The sequence below is a fragment of the Chelonia mydas genome, chromosome 6 (assembly GCF_015237465.2).
Source record: "Chelonia mydas isolate rCheMyd1 chromosome 6, rCheMyd1.pri.v2, whole genome shotgun sequence".
In the NCBI taxonomy this organism is placed as follows: domain Eukaryota; kingdom Metazoa; phylum Chordata; order Testudines; family Cheloniidae; genus Chelonia; species Chelonia mydas.
In genome coordinates this window covers 130138577-130152183 of record NC_051246.2, presented here as the reverse complement: position 1 = coordinate 130152183, position 13607 = coordinate 130138577, and positions in this window count along the sequence as shown.

Here is a 13607-nt window from a genome sequence, read left to right as displayed (position 1 = left end):
AGACACAAGAGAGGGCCAACCATTTGGGCTGTGTTACCCTGGAAAGGGGCCCTTTCTCTGTTTTAGACTGTGTCTCTTAGCTGGAGGGATGAGCCACTGAAGACCTGCCTGATGAGGGCAACAGCCGATAGGGGCCACTGAGAGCCAAGAGAGAATGCAGGTTTGCACCTAGCCAACAGGAGGTGCTCACAAGAGGTGAGTGTGCCCCATCATAAACCATATCTGTAAATGTCCTGAAGGAAAAAACTTCATCAGCTTTAAAGTTTGCTTACCCCAGAGAAATACAGGAATCTGAATAGAATGGTTTGTTAGGTCAGTATGAGATGGTAGTGACTGGGTTAAATGCAAGTACAACAAACATTCCTCTGGTGAGACAACCGCTGCATGATACTCACTGATTCTTCCACCCTCTCTTACCTTGATTAAGCGCCATTTGATTTCAAAGGGATGAGTTGGAGTAAGATATAACTTGACTTGAGGAAGGGGGCTTGAATCGGGGAGTGTCTTTCTATTACATTCTGTCCTGTACTTGTTCTTATATTGCCCTCATCATGGTAGTATCTGAGATCCTGCCAGTCGTGCAGTAAGCAGTGTAACTAAACTTCTGTCACGTGTGGGCACTTTATTGGAAATTGCTCTTTCTCTCCTCAGCAGGAGAACTGTGTGTGCCATAGGATGTCTTGGTTTTTTGGTGGGGTTCTGTGCAGTGATGAGCTGCCAAAATCTTAACAACGGGTTCCCTCCTCACCCCACGAGGGGGTCGTTGCCCACCCGTGCCCCATCCACCCCCCCTGCATTCCTTGATTTCCCCTCCCAGGACTCTGCCCCATCCACCACCCTCCCCTGTCCCCTGGCTGCCCCCAGAACCGGGCAGGAGGGTCTCATGGGCCACCGTAGTGGGTGCTCACCCCTAAGAGCCAGAGGCACTTGCCAGGGGGCGAAGTGGGGAGTCCCGGCGGTGCTTACCTGGGGCAGCTCCCAGGAAGCATCTGGCAGGTCCCTCTGGCTCCTAGGGGCGGGGGAGCGTAGCTAGGGGGGGAGCAGGGGGAGCGGCCGCTCCCCCACTGATCACATCAAAAGTGGTGCCTTAGGCGCCGACTCCCTGGAGCACCCACGGGGAGAATTTGGTGGGTGCAGAGCACCCACCGGCAGCTCCCTGGCCCCAGCTCACCTCCGCTCTGCCTCCGCCTCCTCCCCTGAATGCACCGCCCCACTCTGCTTCTCCGCCCCCCCCCGGCTTCCCGCGAATCAGCTGTTCGGTGGGAAACCGGGGGAGGGGCCTGGGCTGAGACGCAGGCGGCGGCTTCCCACTTAGGCTGAGGGTGGCGGAGGTGAGCTGGGGCGGGGAGCGGTTCCCCTGCGCCCACCCCACCCCCCGGGTTACCTGCTGCGGTGCGGGCGGCCCTCCTCGCCCCCCCGCCCCCATCCCAGCTCACCTCGGCTCCGCCTCCCTGGGCCTGAGCGGGAAGCCGCCGCCTGCTTCTCAGCCTGTCCCAGCTTCCCACGCGACCAGCTGATTCGCGGGAAGCCTGGGGCGGGGGGCGGAGAAGCAGAGCGGGGCACCGCGTTCAGGGGAGGATGCGGAGTGGAGGTGAGCTGAGGCCAAGGGTGGGCTGGGGAGCTGCCGGTGGGTGCTCTGCACCCACCAAATTTTCCCCATGGAGTTGGTGCCTAAGGTGCCACTTTTGGCCAGTTAAATTTAGAAGCCCTGTTAGAACCGGTTCTCCCTCATGGAACAACCGGTTCTAAAAGGGCTTCTAAATTTAACAACCGGTTCTAGCGAACCAGTGTGAACCAGCTCCAGCTCACCACTGGTTTCGTGGGGTCTTTGTCTTGTTCCCTTAATTCTGACTTGGTGACGTACCTTCTGAAAGCCAGAACTATTTTTTTTCCCCGATTAAAATGTGAAAATTCTTGTCCCTGAACCATGTCCTCAACCCATTAAGCAACCTCTTCAACGGAGCCTTCAACTCTAAACTGAAGAATGCTAGAAAAACCGCCTTTATTTTGTCTCTTGTAAAGCTATTTCCTGCTTTTTCATAATTAAAGTGTTTACTCAATAAAGTGGCTAACCCGGAGTAGTCTTTCCAAATCAGCACTTGACTGAACATGATCAAGACTAGGAACAAAAAGTACACAATCTCTTCACTCAGAAAAGAGAAATTTCTCTTCCATTATTCATTCACACTGAATTCCTTTGTTGTGTAACACGTGTTTCACATGCAAAAGGAGTTACACCTTTAGATGGTGCTGTGGTCCCAAACTGGAAGACGGATTCATTCCCCATTTGTTCCATCATAGCAATAGACTCCACAAAGTGTGGGCCCAATTTCGCAAATACCACCCACACTGAGCATCTCTTAAGAGAGTTAGTCCCACTGACTCAGCGCAAATAAGAGTTGCAGAACTGGGCCGTATGATATTATCGGGGTTGTGTCTCCATCCTCGTAAAGGGCATGGTGTGTCTTGAGACGGCCCTGTCTTGGCTCTAGGTGGCAGTACGCCACCCCACCCGGAACATTTATGCATGAAGTTGGCCAGCCCTTCCTGGAGCAGCAGGGATCACAGTCATGCTCTGAAGGACCTAAATTGCCATCATAGAAGAAATGCCGCTCCCTTCTGTGCAAGGCCAGCTGTGCTGATAGATAGGGGATGGGGGTATGGTCCCGCCCACTTTGGAAAGGCATTTGCCAGCATTGGCCCTTACGTTACATAGACCCTGATCCAAAGCCCGCTGAAGGCACTTGGAAGCTTTCTGTTGATTTAGTAGTCTTTGGATTAGGCCCATATTCCTGGTACCAAGTACCACATTGCATTCGGTCCCTGTGAGGGGACTGTGGGGTGAAGGCTCCTTGTGCTTTTTCCCCGTCCCCTTAGACACCTGTGTAGGACAGGGAACAGTCTTGCCCTGAGGTATTTAGCTACAGGTGATGTGATACACTAGGAATGCTGGAATTATTTGTCCTAAAAGTCCAGCTGGATAGGACGCCTTTTGTTACATACTACAATTTGTTGCATTTCTGGCAGACAGTAAACAATCCCTATGAAGATATACATAAAATGCTGGGCTAACGAAGTAAAGCTCTCGCACCATGAGCCTCTGGCTGGGTAGCGTCCTAAGGTGGTTATCAGTATGGAAACTCTATGCCCTATTCCAATATCCATGGTCTGAAAGTAGTGAAAGTCCAATTTCATCTGCCAGAGTAAGTGTCTCCTCAATGGCTCAGCTGGAATCCACATTTATTGTGTCCTGATAACAAAGTACAGGAGATATCACATGAAGTTGTTGTGTGGAGACGGTTGGGCCCTTCTGCCCCTAGCCATGCATCCATATGTGAGTAATGCTATAGGTATGCCTGGGCTTGGCACTTTTCCTCCCCCCTGTAGGTTATTGCTCCTGTAACCTAATCCAGAACCAAGACTGTATTCCACACCCAGCCTGTACTAACACCAGACAGCGAAGCAAGAACCCATATGTGTTGACACTCGTTCGTTCCTGAGTTATAAATATCACACTGCTCCCTATGTTATGACAGCTAGCTCCCCAATAGGGGGATATGGTATGATACTATGCTTATGTATAGGGTAGTGTCTAGGAACTTAGAGCACTCTACTTCCAAGAAGTATGTTAGGGAGGACAGAATATGTGGAGGAAGGAATAGGTTCAGGGTTTTGCACTGTCTTGGTGCACTCTTGCATTATGCTTGAACACTTAATGCCCCATAGTGTCTGTGGCACTTTCCATCTGCAGGTACCATGTCAGCGTGTCGGGAAAGGTGAAAAGGGGTGCACCAAACTATTCACCTGCCCAAAGCTATGTTGAATTAATTGCAATTGAATGAATGGGGCCAAAGAGTCAAAGGTGTTAACATGACCCTTTCCTAATATTACTGTCCAACTTTACCAAACCCCGCACCATGTTTATACAGAGACCTCTGCCTGCTTCGTGCCATGGCAAATACACTGCAAACAATCCTTGTAGCCTTTTAGTAAAGATACAGAAAAGAAGGAAAAACAGTGAAAGCATTAGAAATTTAAATTATTAAAAAGTTTTTCATTTTTAACAGCATTCCTTTTTTCCCTTTTCCTCTAGCTGGAGTGAGTTTTTAGAAGGGAATCCCCACACTTGGCAGTTGTTTAGATGCTAATAACTGTCCTCTTTGGGGAAAAAAGAAGAAGATAGGTGAGCTGGGCTGGAGCTGTTAAAGTCCAGTCCTCTCTTCTTGAAGACAACACAAGATCAAACCCTCAAGGTTGTGCAAGCATAACTCACATTTATGAGCACTTTCTCATAAGTATTCCCATTGACTTCAACACAGTCACATTGCTCATGAATAGCGGAGAGACCTGCACAATTGAACTCCTACAATGTATGTTGTTTATTTGTATCAAGGTAGCACCTAGTGCCTCCAATCAGGGATCAGAGCCCCTTTGTGTGAAGTGCTGGACACTCACACAACACAAAGATGGTTCCTGCCCTGGAGAGTTTACAATCCAAGTATAAACTGAGACAACAAGCGGATATAACAAACGGGGGCATATGCCCTAATACTGACATCGTGATCTGACACATGCATGGGAAATACATTGCACGGTTGTGTGTAATGTTTATTCTAATACCTGAATAGGATAGTGACTGTTTTGACTTTCTGGCACAAATATTTGTCCCCTTGAGACTACTGAACTAGATCAGGATGTGTGTGGAACCAGGCTATTCCTTTCTGAAGATGCTGGCTACTGGGAGGAAAGTGGCTTGTGTGCTCAGTGCAGTAGACTGGGAAGGAAGAGACCCGTGTCCAGCTCCTGGCTCTGCTGCATGTTTCTTGTTTGCCTGGAAGCAGTTCTCCCTCTGTCGCCGTTCCCTCTCTGTAGAAGAGGGAAGAATGGTAATCTCCATCTCATGCAGCTGCTGTGAGGATAACACAATTCATGAGCGAAAGATATTCCTATTATTTATACATCCTACATCTCAGTAGTAACTAGGCAGACAGATTAGTAGCTAAGAACCTGCACCAGTCCCGAAATGCTCCAACACTAGGGGCCTTCTTCAATGGGCAGGCAACTTTTTAGAGCTTTACCCTGAATCAATTCTATGTTTTGTTTGTTCACAGTATTACAGCAAAATGAAAAGGAGGACTTGTGGCACCTTAGAGACTAACCAATTTATTTGAGCATAAGCTTTCGTGAGTTATGGCTCACTTCATCGGATGCATAAAAGTGGAAAATGCAGTGAGGATGTTTTTATACACACAGATCATGAAAAAATGGGTGTTTATCACTTCAAAAGGTTTTCTCTCTCCCCACCCCACTCTCCTGCTGGTAATAGCTTATCGAGAGTGGGGTGGGGAGAGAGAAAACCTTTTGAAGTGATAAACACCCATTTTTTCATGATCTGTGTGTATAAAAACATCCTCACTGCATTTTCCACTTTTATGCATCCGATGAAGTGAGCCGTAACTCACGAAAGCTTATGCTCAAATAAATTGGTTAGTCTCTAAGGTGCCACAAGTCCTCCTTTTCTTTTTGCAAATACAGACTACCACGGCTGCTACTCTGAAACCTGTCAGTATTACAGCAATTTATGTTTAATTACATTAGCTGATGCTAAGAGGCTAGATTGCATCTCATTCTCCATGGTCACGTAGCAACATAAGGGGCATCATATTCCACCCTACTTCCCTATGTGGTGTCCCTGGACCTTGGCTGTCTGCTATTCCCTGCAGAGCAGAATAGGCAGAGTCTTGGAGGGGAGACCATCTGGAGAGACATCATGAACAAGACATTGCTAAGCCAGCAGAAGAGGGGGCTGTCATAACTTGGTATAAGCTCACATCAGGTGCTATGTGCTGGAGAAAAGGGGGAGGGAATTGTGCCGACAGGTACTATGCAGTGGTTCTATTATAGAACAGCTTCTTCCTATACTTCCAATAGGAAATAACTGTAGCATCATTGGTGCTGTTCTGCAGGAACTGTTGGTAAATGCTGAGTTTTTCATGGTGACCACTGCACATAGGGTCTGATGCTGATCATCTGCCACTCCTGCTGAAGCCAATGGGAGCTGCTGGTGCTCATCTCATCTCTCACCAGAAACACAGAGGTGAGCCTGCTTCCATTGAAGTAAATGGCACAAAGCCTGTTGACTTTAATGAGAGAAAGTTCTGGAGCTGTACTTCTCAGAAAGTTAAGCTGTAAGGTCAGTGCAAATGATCATGTATTAACCATTACTGCTTAATGACATTACCATATAGCTACTGAAAAGTAATGTGCATTATTTCACAGTAGCTAGGCAGATTGATATACTACGACTCTAAAAAGGGCAAAAAAAATATCTGTGGGTAATGAGTTAATTCCAGGCACGAAAAGTTCATTTTAAGAATGTGCCATTTACCAGCAGCTCGTGGGGGGTGTGTGTGTGTGTGTGTATGTTAGTGGGAGAGGGTGGGGCTTGGTTACATGACTCCAATTAAACAGAGCGGAAGCTGCTTCACTAATATCCCAGAAAACTTTGAAAATGTGCCTCTCACTCTTCAAAGGGGGACTATTTCCAGATTCAATCCTGTGGGGAATAACAAGAGTTTCATAATGTGGTTGTTTATTAGGCTTGGAAGGATGAGGCTTGGACAAACAGCTTTCTGTGGCTCCAATCCAAAACGATACTGTTGCACAGAATGAAAAGCCTCATTGTTCTGTCTTTTTTCTGGTTTGCTGTTCTACGCTTGCTCTGTTGTCTACGTGGGCAGCGCTAGGAAACGCTTGGGGAATTTGACTGCATGCAATCCATCTGTATGTTTTAAAAATAATGATTGCAGCTTGTTCCAAAGCAGTGTTTGGATTTGGAACTCTTATAGTAAATCTGTTTAAGGAAAACTTAGAGGAAAAACTAATGGAAAAGAAAATGACCTTGTTTAAATTAAAAAACAAACAAACAACAACCCAGCAGAGGGCAGCTGAACGTTAGAAATCAGTATTGACATGAGTGAAGGGTTTTCCATTTTGTGTCAGGAAGTCAATAATAAATTACAGTCTTCAACAAACTCCTGCCTCTTCCTGATCTTTCCAAAAGGTAGCGAACTTTTAATAAACTTCTGCAAAAAGTGCCCGCACAGCTCCTTTTCTCCATCCATTGCTGTAGGGAGAGCGTGGTGGCTGTCTGAAAATCAACCATCTCTGCCAGACGTGACCTTTTAAAATCCAAGCTCTCTTTTTTTCCCCCTTGACTTCAAAGGCATTTTAATATGTGTAAGTGCAGGGCTAGTTAATCTTTTCTTTCCCCCTCCTCCATTTTATATAGATTACATTTGTAATTAATGATATATAATATCTATAAAACAGAAGCATAGCCAAAAGGAAAGACAATCAAAGTATATTTAATATGACTTTGTCAAAGTGAAATCTCCTAAACATCTCAGGCTGAGACTCTCAGTAAGATGACAAGGAGGATATAATACAAACTGTGTTAGCATCTAATGCGTCATTGGTAAGTGAGAGCAACACCACTACAAATAAATAACTTCTTCCTGAAAGTTATACATCAAACCATATGTCTCTTTAAAAAAAAAAAAAAAAAAAAAAGACAAACTATCCCAACCACTATCATTCCAGAAACCAAAAAATTTGTATTCAGGAAGTATGGAATCTGATAGAGCATCATCTGTGCTGTTTGAGTGAACATCAGTCACGTCATTATTACTTTACTTCTGATATTCATTTAAAAATGTCACATCAGCTTCAGCCCCTCTCTGGGTGTATGTGTATGCTGTGGTCAGCAATAATATGGAATTTGGCTAACTAAGGAACCAAAACTGTAATGCCCAATGGAAAGTTTGGGGTGAAATTCACCCCTGTGCAAAGGTCCAGCCTGAGGTCTATGCACTACTTAAGTACCACTTAAGGCCCCTGTGTCGTCATGGATTCATACTACCTTGGCTTCTTTTCACTAGCGACATGAGACCCTTGCAAGAGAGGAAGTCAGACACCATGAGCACAGCTGCAAACAGTATGCCAAAGATACTCAACATTCTCAGCTGAGGCAACCACTGCCACCACTCATGTGTCCGAATATCTATGGAAGCCTGATGGCCTGAAGCTCTAGATGGAGCTCTGCTCCTGTCTCAGCTGCTCCCATCTGTTGGTGAACAAGGGAAAATATGGCTACAGTGATAGCTTCGCTTGAATAAGTTTTTTACCCAGAATTCCTCCAATGATACTTTAGAAGTCACCATAACTGCACATGAACTCAGAATTGTTCAGATAGTGGAACTAAATTAAGATACATAAGAGCTTCTAACTTGTGGTAAGGAGTGCATCTTTACTGTCAGGGAGTCCGCTCAAGGGCCCTGTATGCTACTGGTCGCCTTCCACTGAGGATTCAGTGCTGTTGGGAGCCCTCTTTCATAAGAGATGATGCAGAGGACGGCAGCAGAGCTCAGTGAACTCTGGTGAGGCCCCTCCTACCAGACTACTAGCTAAACGGGAATCGCTATAGCTGGGTTAGGTGGTGGAGCCTCAGGAGAGGACCAGGCAGCTCTTCCTGAGGCACTGGAGATAGGCCTCCCTGGGTGCACCTGGGCACTCTAGGACTGTGCTACCCACTGACTGATCAAACTGTGAGTGGGGTTTAGTGGATAGGGAAGGAGAAAGTGATGCGGTAAAGGGGCATTTGCCTAATGAACATTCACCCCAGTAGATGGAGAATTGAGGTCATAGATTCCAAGGCCAGAAGGAACCATTGTGATTATCTAAACTGACCTCCTGTGTAACACAGGGACGTAGAGCTTCTCTGGATTAATTCTTGTTTGAACTAGAGCATATCTTTCTTGGGGAAAAAAAAGATACAATCTTGGTTTAAACATTGGTAAACGTGGTGAATTCTCCATCACTGACAAAGTTACCTTGGGCGAAGGTTCTACTGATCATTCATACAGATTGTAGCTGTGTTTTCTTAAGTTGATGCCTGTGTGCCCTTTTCCCTAAAAAAGTTTTCCTTGTTTCATACACAAACTCAGTTCTTGTGCGTGGAGAAGTCTGGCTGCTGAGGGTGCTCAGGGATAGTATTTAGTCATTCTAGAAATTCTGGAGTGTGTCTATTTTAAGAGGGACCTCTAGCTATTTGAACCCAGCCCTTGTTGCTGCTGACAACACCTGGCCAGAAAGGTTACACTTACAAGAACTTAACTCCTGGATGAAGAGCAGCTGGCTGAAGCTAAACCAAGGGGAAAAGACCAAAGTGATGCTGGTTGGAAAGGGGAAATTTTTGAAGAACTCGCCAATATTTTATCCCCATCTTTCACTGAAGGCTACAACCCCCATTCATCAACAATCTGTGAAGTCTCAGATCCTCTTTGACTCATCACTAAACTTGGATGACCAGGGAGTATCAGTTTCCAAAATTGCCTTCTTTCACCTCTGTCTTGGTAGGAAACTTCATCCCTTCCTTCCGGATGAGGACCTGGCCACAGCGATCCTTCTCCATGCCTCAGGCTGTTCTCAGAACATCAGGCCTATGCTCCAGTCCCTCCACTGGTTCCTCAGCAGCTTCTGGTACCAGTTTAAGACTTTGGTCCTAATTTTAAAAGTAATTAATGGATCAAGCCCCAGCTACATCAAAAGATCAATTTTTGATCTCTGAACCACTGTAACAACTATGATCCACCGGGATGAAGCCTGTGACCTGTGGCCGAAGCATTCTCTATCCAGGGGATCCAGGTAAGGAACAGTCTTCCAGAGGGGATTAGGTGAATCCAGAATCTTTCCTTTTCTAGGAAATGTTGTAAAACCTTCCGCTAGGAAAAAGACGTTCCATAATAAGTGACGCATACAATACGTATACCCTTCCATTCCCAAACCTCTACCAACCCTCCCACCAAAAACCCCATCCCAAAACCAAACAATAATCAACCCTACCCCGAACAGAGTTTTGACACCATGGGATCTCCAGGCTCTTCTCCGTTTTTGAAGTCCACTAGGGACTTTGCTATTGATTTTATGAGGAAGGGGCTCTGATACTATGGTGATGGACAGCAGTATAAAATCTTAAAAATAAATAATGGAACAATTTGCAGTGCTGCAGCCTGTGCCATTTATGATCAACTCAATCCATGGGATTGTGAAGCCAGGACTTTCTATAAGCAATAAAATCACCTCAATTTGTTTTTAAGATCTAAGCCTGGGGAAATCTCAGTAATAGCTTCTGTCCTGGATAGCTTCAGATTTGGCCATAGAGTTGCTGATTTAGATGGTTTCCATCTCAGTTTGTTCTGCAGTGATCGCTATCTGTCTAATTTTGTTTTTAAATTCTGTTATCTCAGGCTCTCCAAAACGTAAATCTTACCCAGCATGGTGCACTTTTCACAGCACAGCTTCACAACGCCATTCCAAATACAGTTGTAATCCTTTATACACAGTACGATCATAAACAAACAGTGCTTTGAAAAGAAGGAATGAGTCACTAGTTAGTGTGTCTACAATCTGAAGAACAAGTAACAATTTTGTAGGGGCAATTAAATCTAGACAAAGGCTGGGTCAGATTTATGTTCCTTGTATTCACTTAAGAGTGAGACCATGCTCCCTCATGCTCTCTCTCACACGCACAGTTTATTAACCTATAAACCTACCGCTACAAGGCTAATAATCATAATACACAAGTCACTGGAGAGCAGATACAGATATATCAAGTTGGCAGGAATATATAGGAGTTCGTGATTGCACACATGAAACAATCGATGTATCTCTGAACAGATAATGTAAATAATCTATGGAAAAGACTAAACTAGAAGCATCACACTATAACTCCAGACACAGTATGAGAGAGAGAACAATCCAAATGCATCTTCCCAGAGTACAAACCTTGCCCAGAGTGGAATTGGGTGAATTCTGCAACAAATTCACTGTTAACATTTGTATGAATTATAAATGAGTGTTTAAAGCAACCATCTTTTGGCCGTATTTTCATCTGCTTGTCATCAGGTAGACAAGATTTTGTACTAATTTTTAGGAATTGCTGTTCTTTGAATGTACACACACATGCATGCACCCAGCTATCTACTCCAGGGGTGGCCAACCTGAGCCTGAGAAGGAGCCAGAATTTACCAATGTACATTGCCAAAGAGCCACAGTAATAAGAGCCGCCGACACATCCCCCTCCCTCCCCGCACCTCCCTATCAGCTGTTTTGTGGTGCGCAGGAGGCTCTGGGGGAGAGGGGGAAGAGCGAGGGCACGGCAGGCTCAGGGGAGGGGGCGGGAAGGGGTGGCGTGGGGGCAGGGCCTGTGGCAGAGCCAGGGGTTGAGCCGTGAGCACCCCTTCAGGGCACATTGGCAAGCTGGCTCCTGTAGCTCCAGCCCCGGAGTCTCTGCCTAGACTAGGAGCCACCTATTAACTTCTGAAGAGCCGCATGGGGCTTTGGAGCCATAGGTTTGCTACCCCTGATCTACTCTCTTCTCGTTTATGAAGGTTCAGATGCCGAGTCAAGAGCAGAGCGATACTCTGCCATTCAGGGAATCGGCGACATGAGTGGTCAAAGGGCGCTGCTTGTGGAAACCCACCCTCGGCTGACAGGTTTTTGCATGAACTGCTTCTTGTTGTTCATAAGGGTTGGACTGAATTGGTGTCTGTACGCAGACAGTTCACAGCGAGAGGTAAGGGTTGCATTAGTTGGCTATGTTATTCATAACTAGAGCTAAGCAGGATGGTGTCTTTTTTTAGTGAAAATTTCCAAACATATTGTCATTAAGATTGTAATCAAAGATTAAAAATGATTAACCAGTTCTATTTCCAATTAATAGTTCACCAGCTTTAGCTTAGAACATGCCCTGAGCTTGAAGTCAATGTTGGTGACATTCACGAATAAGGGAAAGCTTACTTTCAGTCGCATGCGCTTCTGTACTTTCTCATTCTATACAGAATGAGAATCCAAAGTGCTGAAATTCCCCATATGAAAACAGAGGGGAGAGCTCCCAACATTCAAGAGTGTGTGTGTGTGTGTGTCTGGAATCGTGGATGCTTATCCACAGCACAGCTCTCTCTCCTTTGAAGATCATACACCTGTTACTAGTGATGGCATTAAATTAGTCATGGAATTGTTAGGCTACTGATACAGATTTGTTATCAGTCTCATAAATCTCTCTCAAGTTAAATTTCCTCCACCTTAGAGACTGTTACAGGGTTAACAACCACAAGTCACTTTCCTTTAGCCCTGAAACTGGTCACATTTACTTTTAAGATTATTAAACCAGCCGCTGTGTGCTTGTCAACTATGAAGCTTCTTCCAGAAGCAGCGTACCAAGGTAAAAGGAGTCAGCTGGGAAGGGTTAAGAGATCCATGCCTGTCCCATGACTGATGGGGTATAGAGGAAGGTGGTTTCCTAGTCCCTGCCTCAGCCAGCCATAGGGAAAGCCTCTGGCATTGTTACCAGCACTCTCAATTGTTTTATTTTGTTCTGTTTGTGATGGTTGTTCTAAATAACACCCCGAGGAAAGAGGTTGGGCATGGAATATGCTTCCCTACCTTGACTGGTGAAACAGCTTCCAACCTAGAAGCTGTTATGTTGTAGACAGTAAGGATGGGGGAAGTTATGCCAGCATCAGAGCACATTGGAGATTTTCTGATAGAACATCTCTCCCTTGGAAAATGCTGGTTTTTGTCAAAAATTGAAATGTTGTGTGGGAATGTGTCGACTTTTGAAACTTTTGGTGGAACCCAGGCAGATTTCTATCACAAACCTGCCTGGTTTCCTGCCAGCCAGCACTTCCCCAGGCTCTGCATGTCCCCAGGCTTTCAGCTGCCCATCTCAATCCTCAGACAACTAAAGATTCCAGTTTGGTTCTTCTGAAATGGAATTTTCTTGTCTTTCCCTCCTCTGAAAAGTTTCAGACTTCTGATCTTTCATCCCAGTTTGGTACAAAAGTTGTTGTTTTTTTCTTCCAAAAATTTGAAATTTTTCATGCCAGTATCCTCGAGTAGAGCAAATCCTGGGACCATTGTTTTCTGCTTGTTTTTAAGGTTCACTGCAATGCTCTTTTCTCTTCCACTCTTGTTCATTGGGATCATCAGTCATCCAGGTTTTGAGTCTAGAGTTTTTGCCATAGGGCCATAGTAAAGAGGGCAGTGCCATAAAGGCAGCTCATGCATCTCCCGAGCAGCAAAGCTGGGGTCTGTCTACAAAGGGTCAGGACTTTTTAAAGTAACGTTAATGCGTGTGAGAGCTTCTTTCTCGTGAGACTCCGGGGTCTGTCCACAAAGGGCCAGGACTTTTTGAAATAACGTTAATGCATGTGACAGCTTCTTTCTCATGAGACTCTTGGATCAGGCCCCCACAACGAAGCATTTGAGACTAAATTCCCCACAGTAGTAATAATAAAATGCAATAACTTGCAGGTAGTGAAAGACAGTCACCCCAGATGCCTCCACAAACAGCGTGTGTGACCTCTCGCAGCACAGCAATTCCCCAGCCTGGAAGGCCCTCGGACTGCGGCTAATGAAGTCACATCCACTGCTCTGTGCTGCAAGGTCACTGCCCTCCTGCCTCCCACTGGGCTTCTAGCTGTATAATCCCAGCCTCTCATCCTCGGGCCTGCCAGGTTCCTAAAACAAGCTGTTAATAAGTGCGG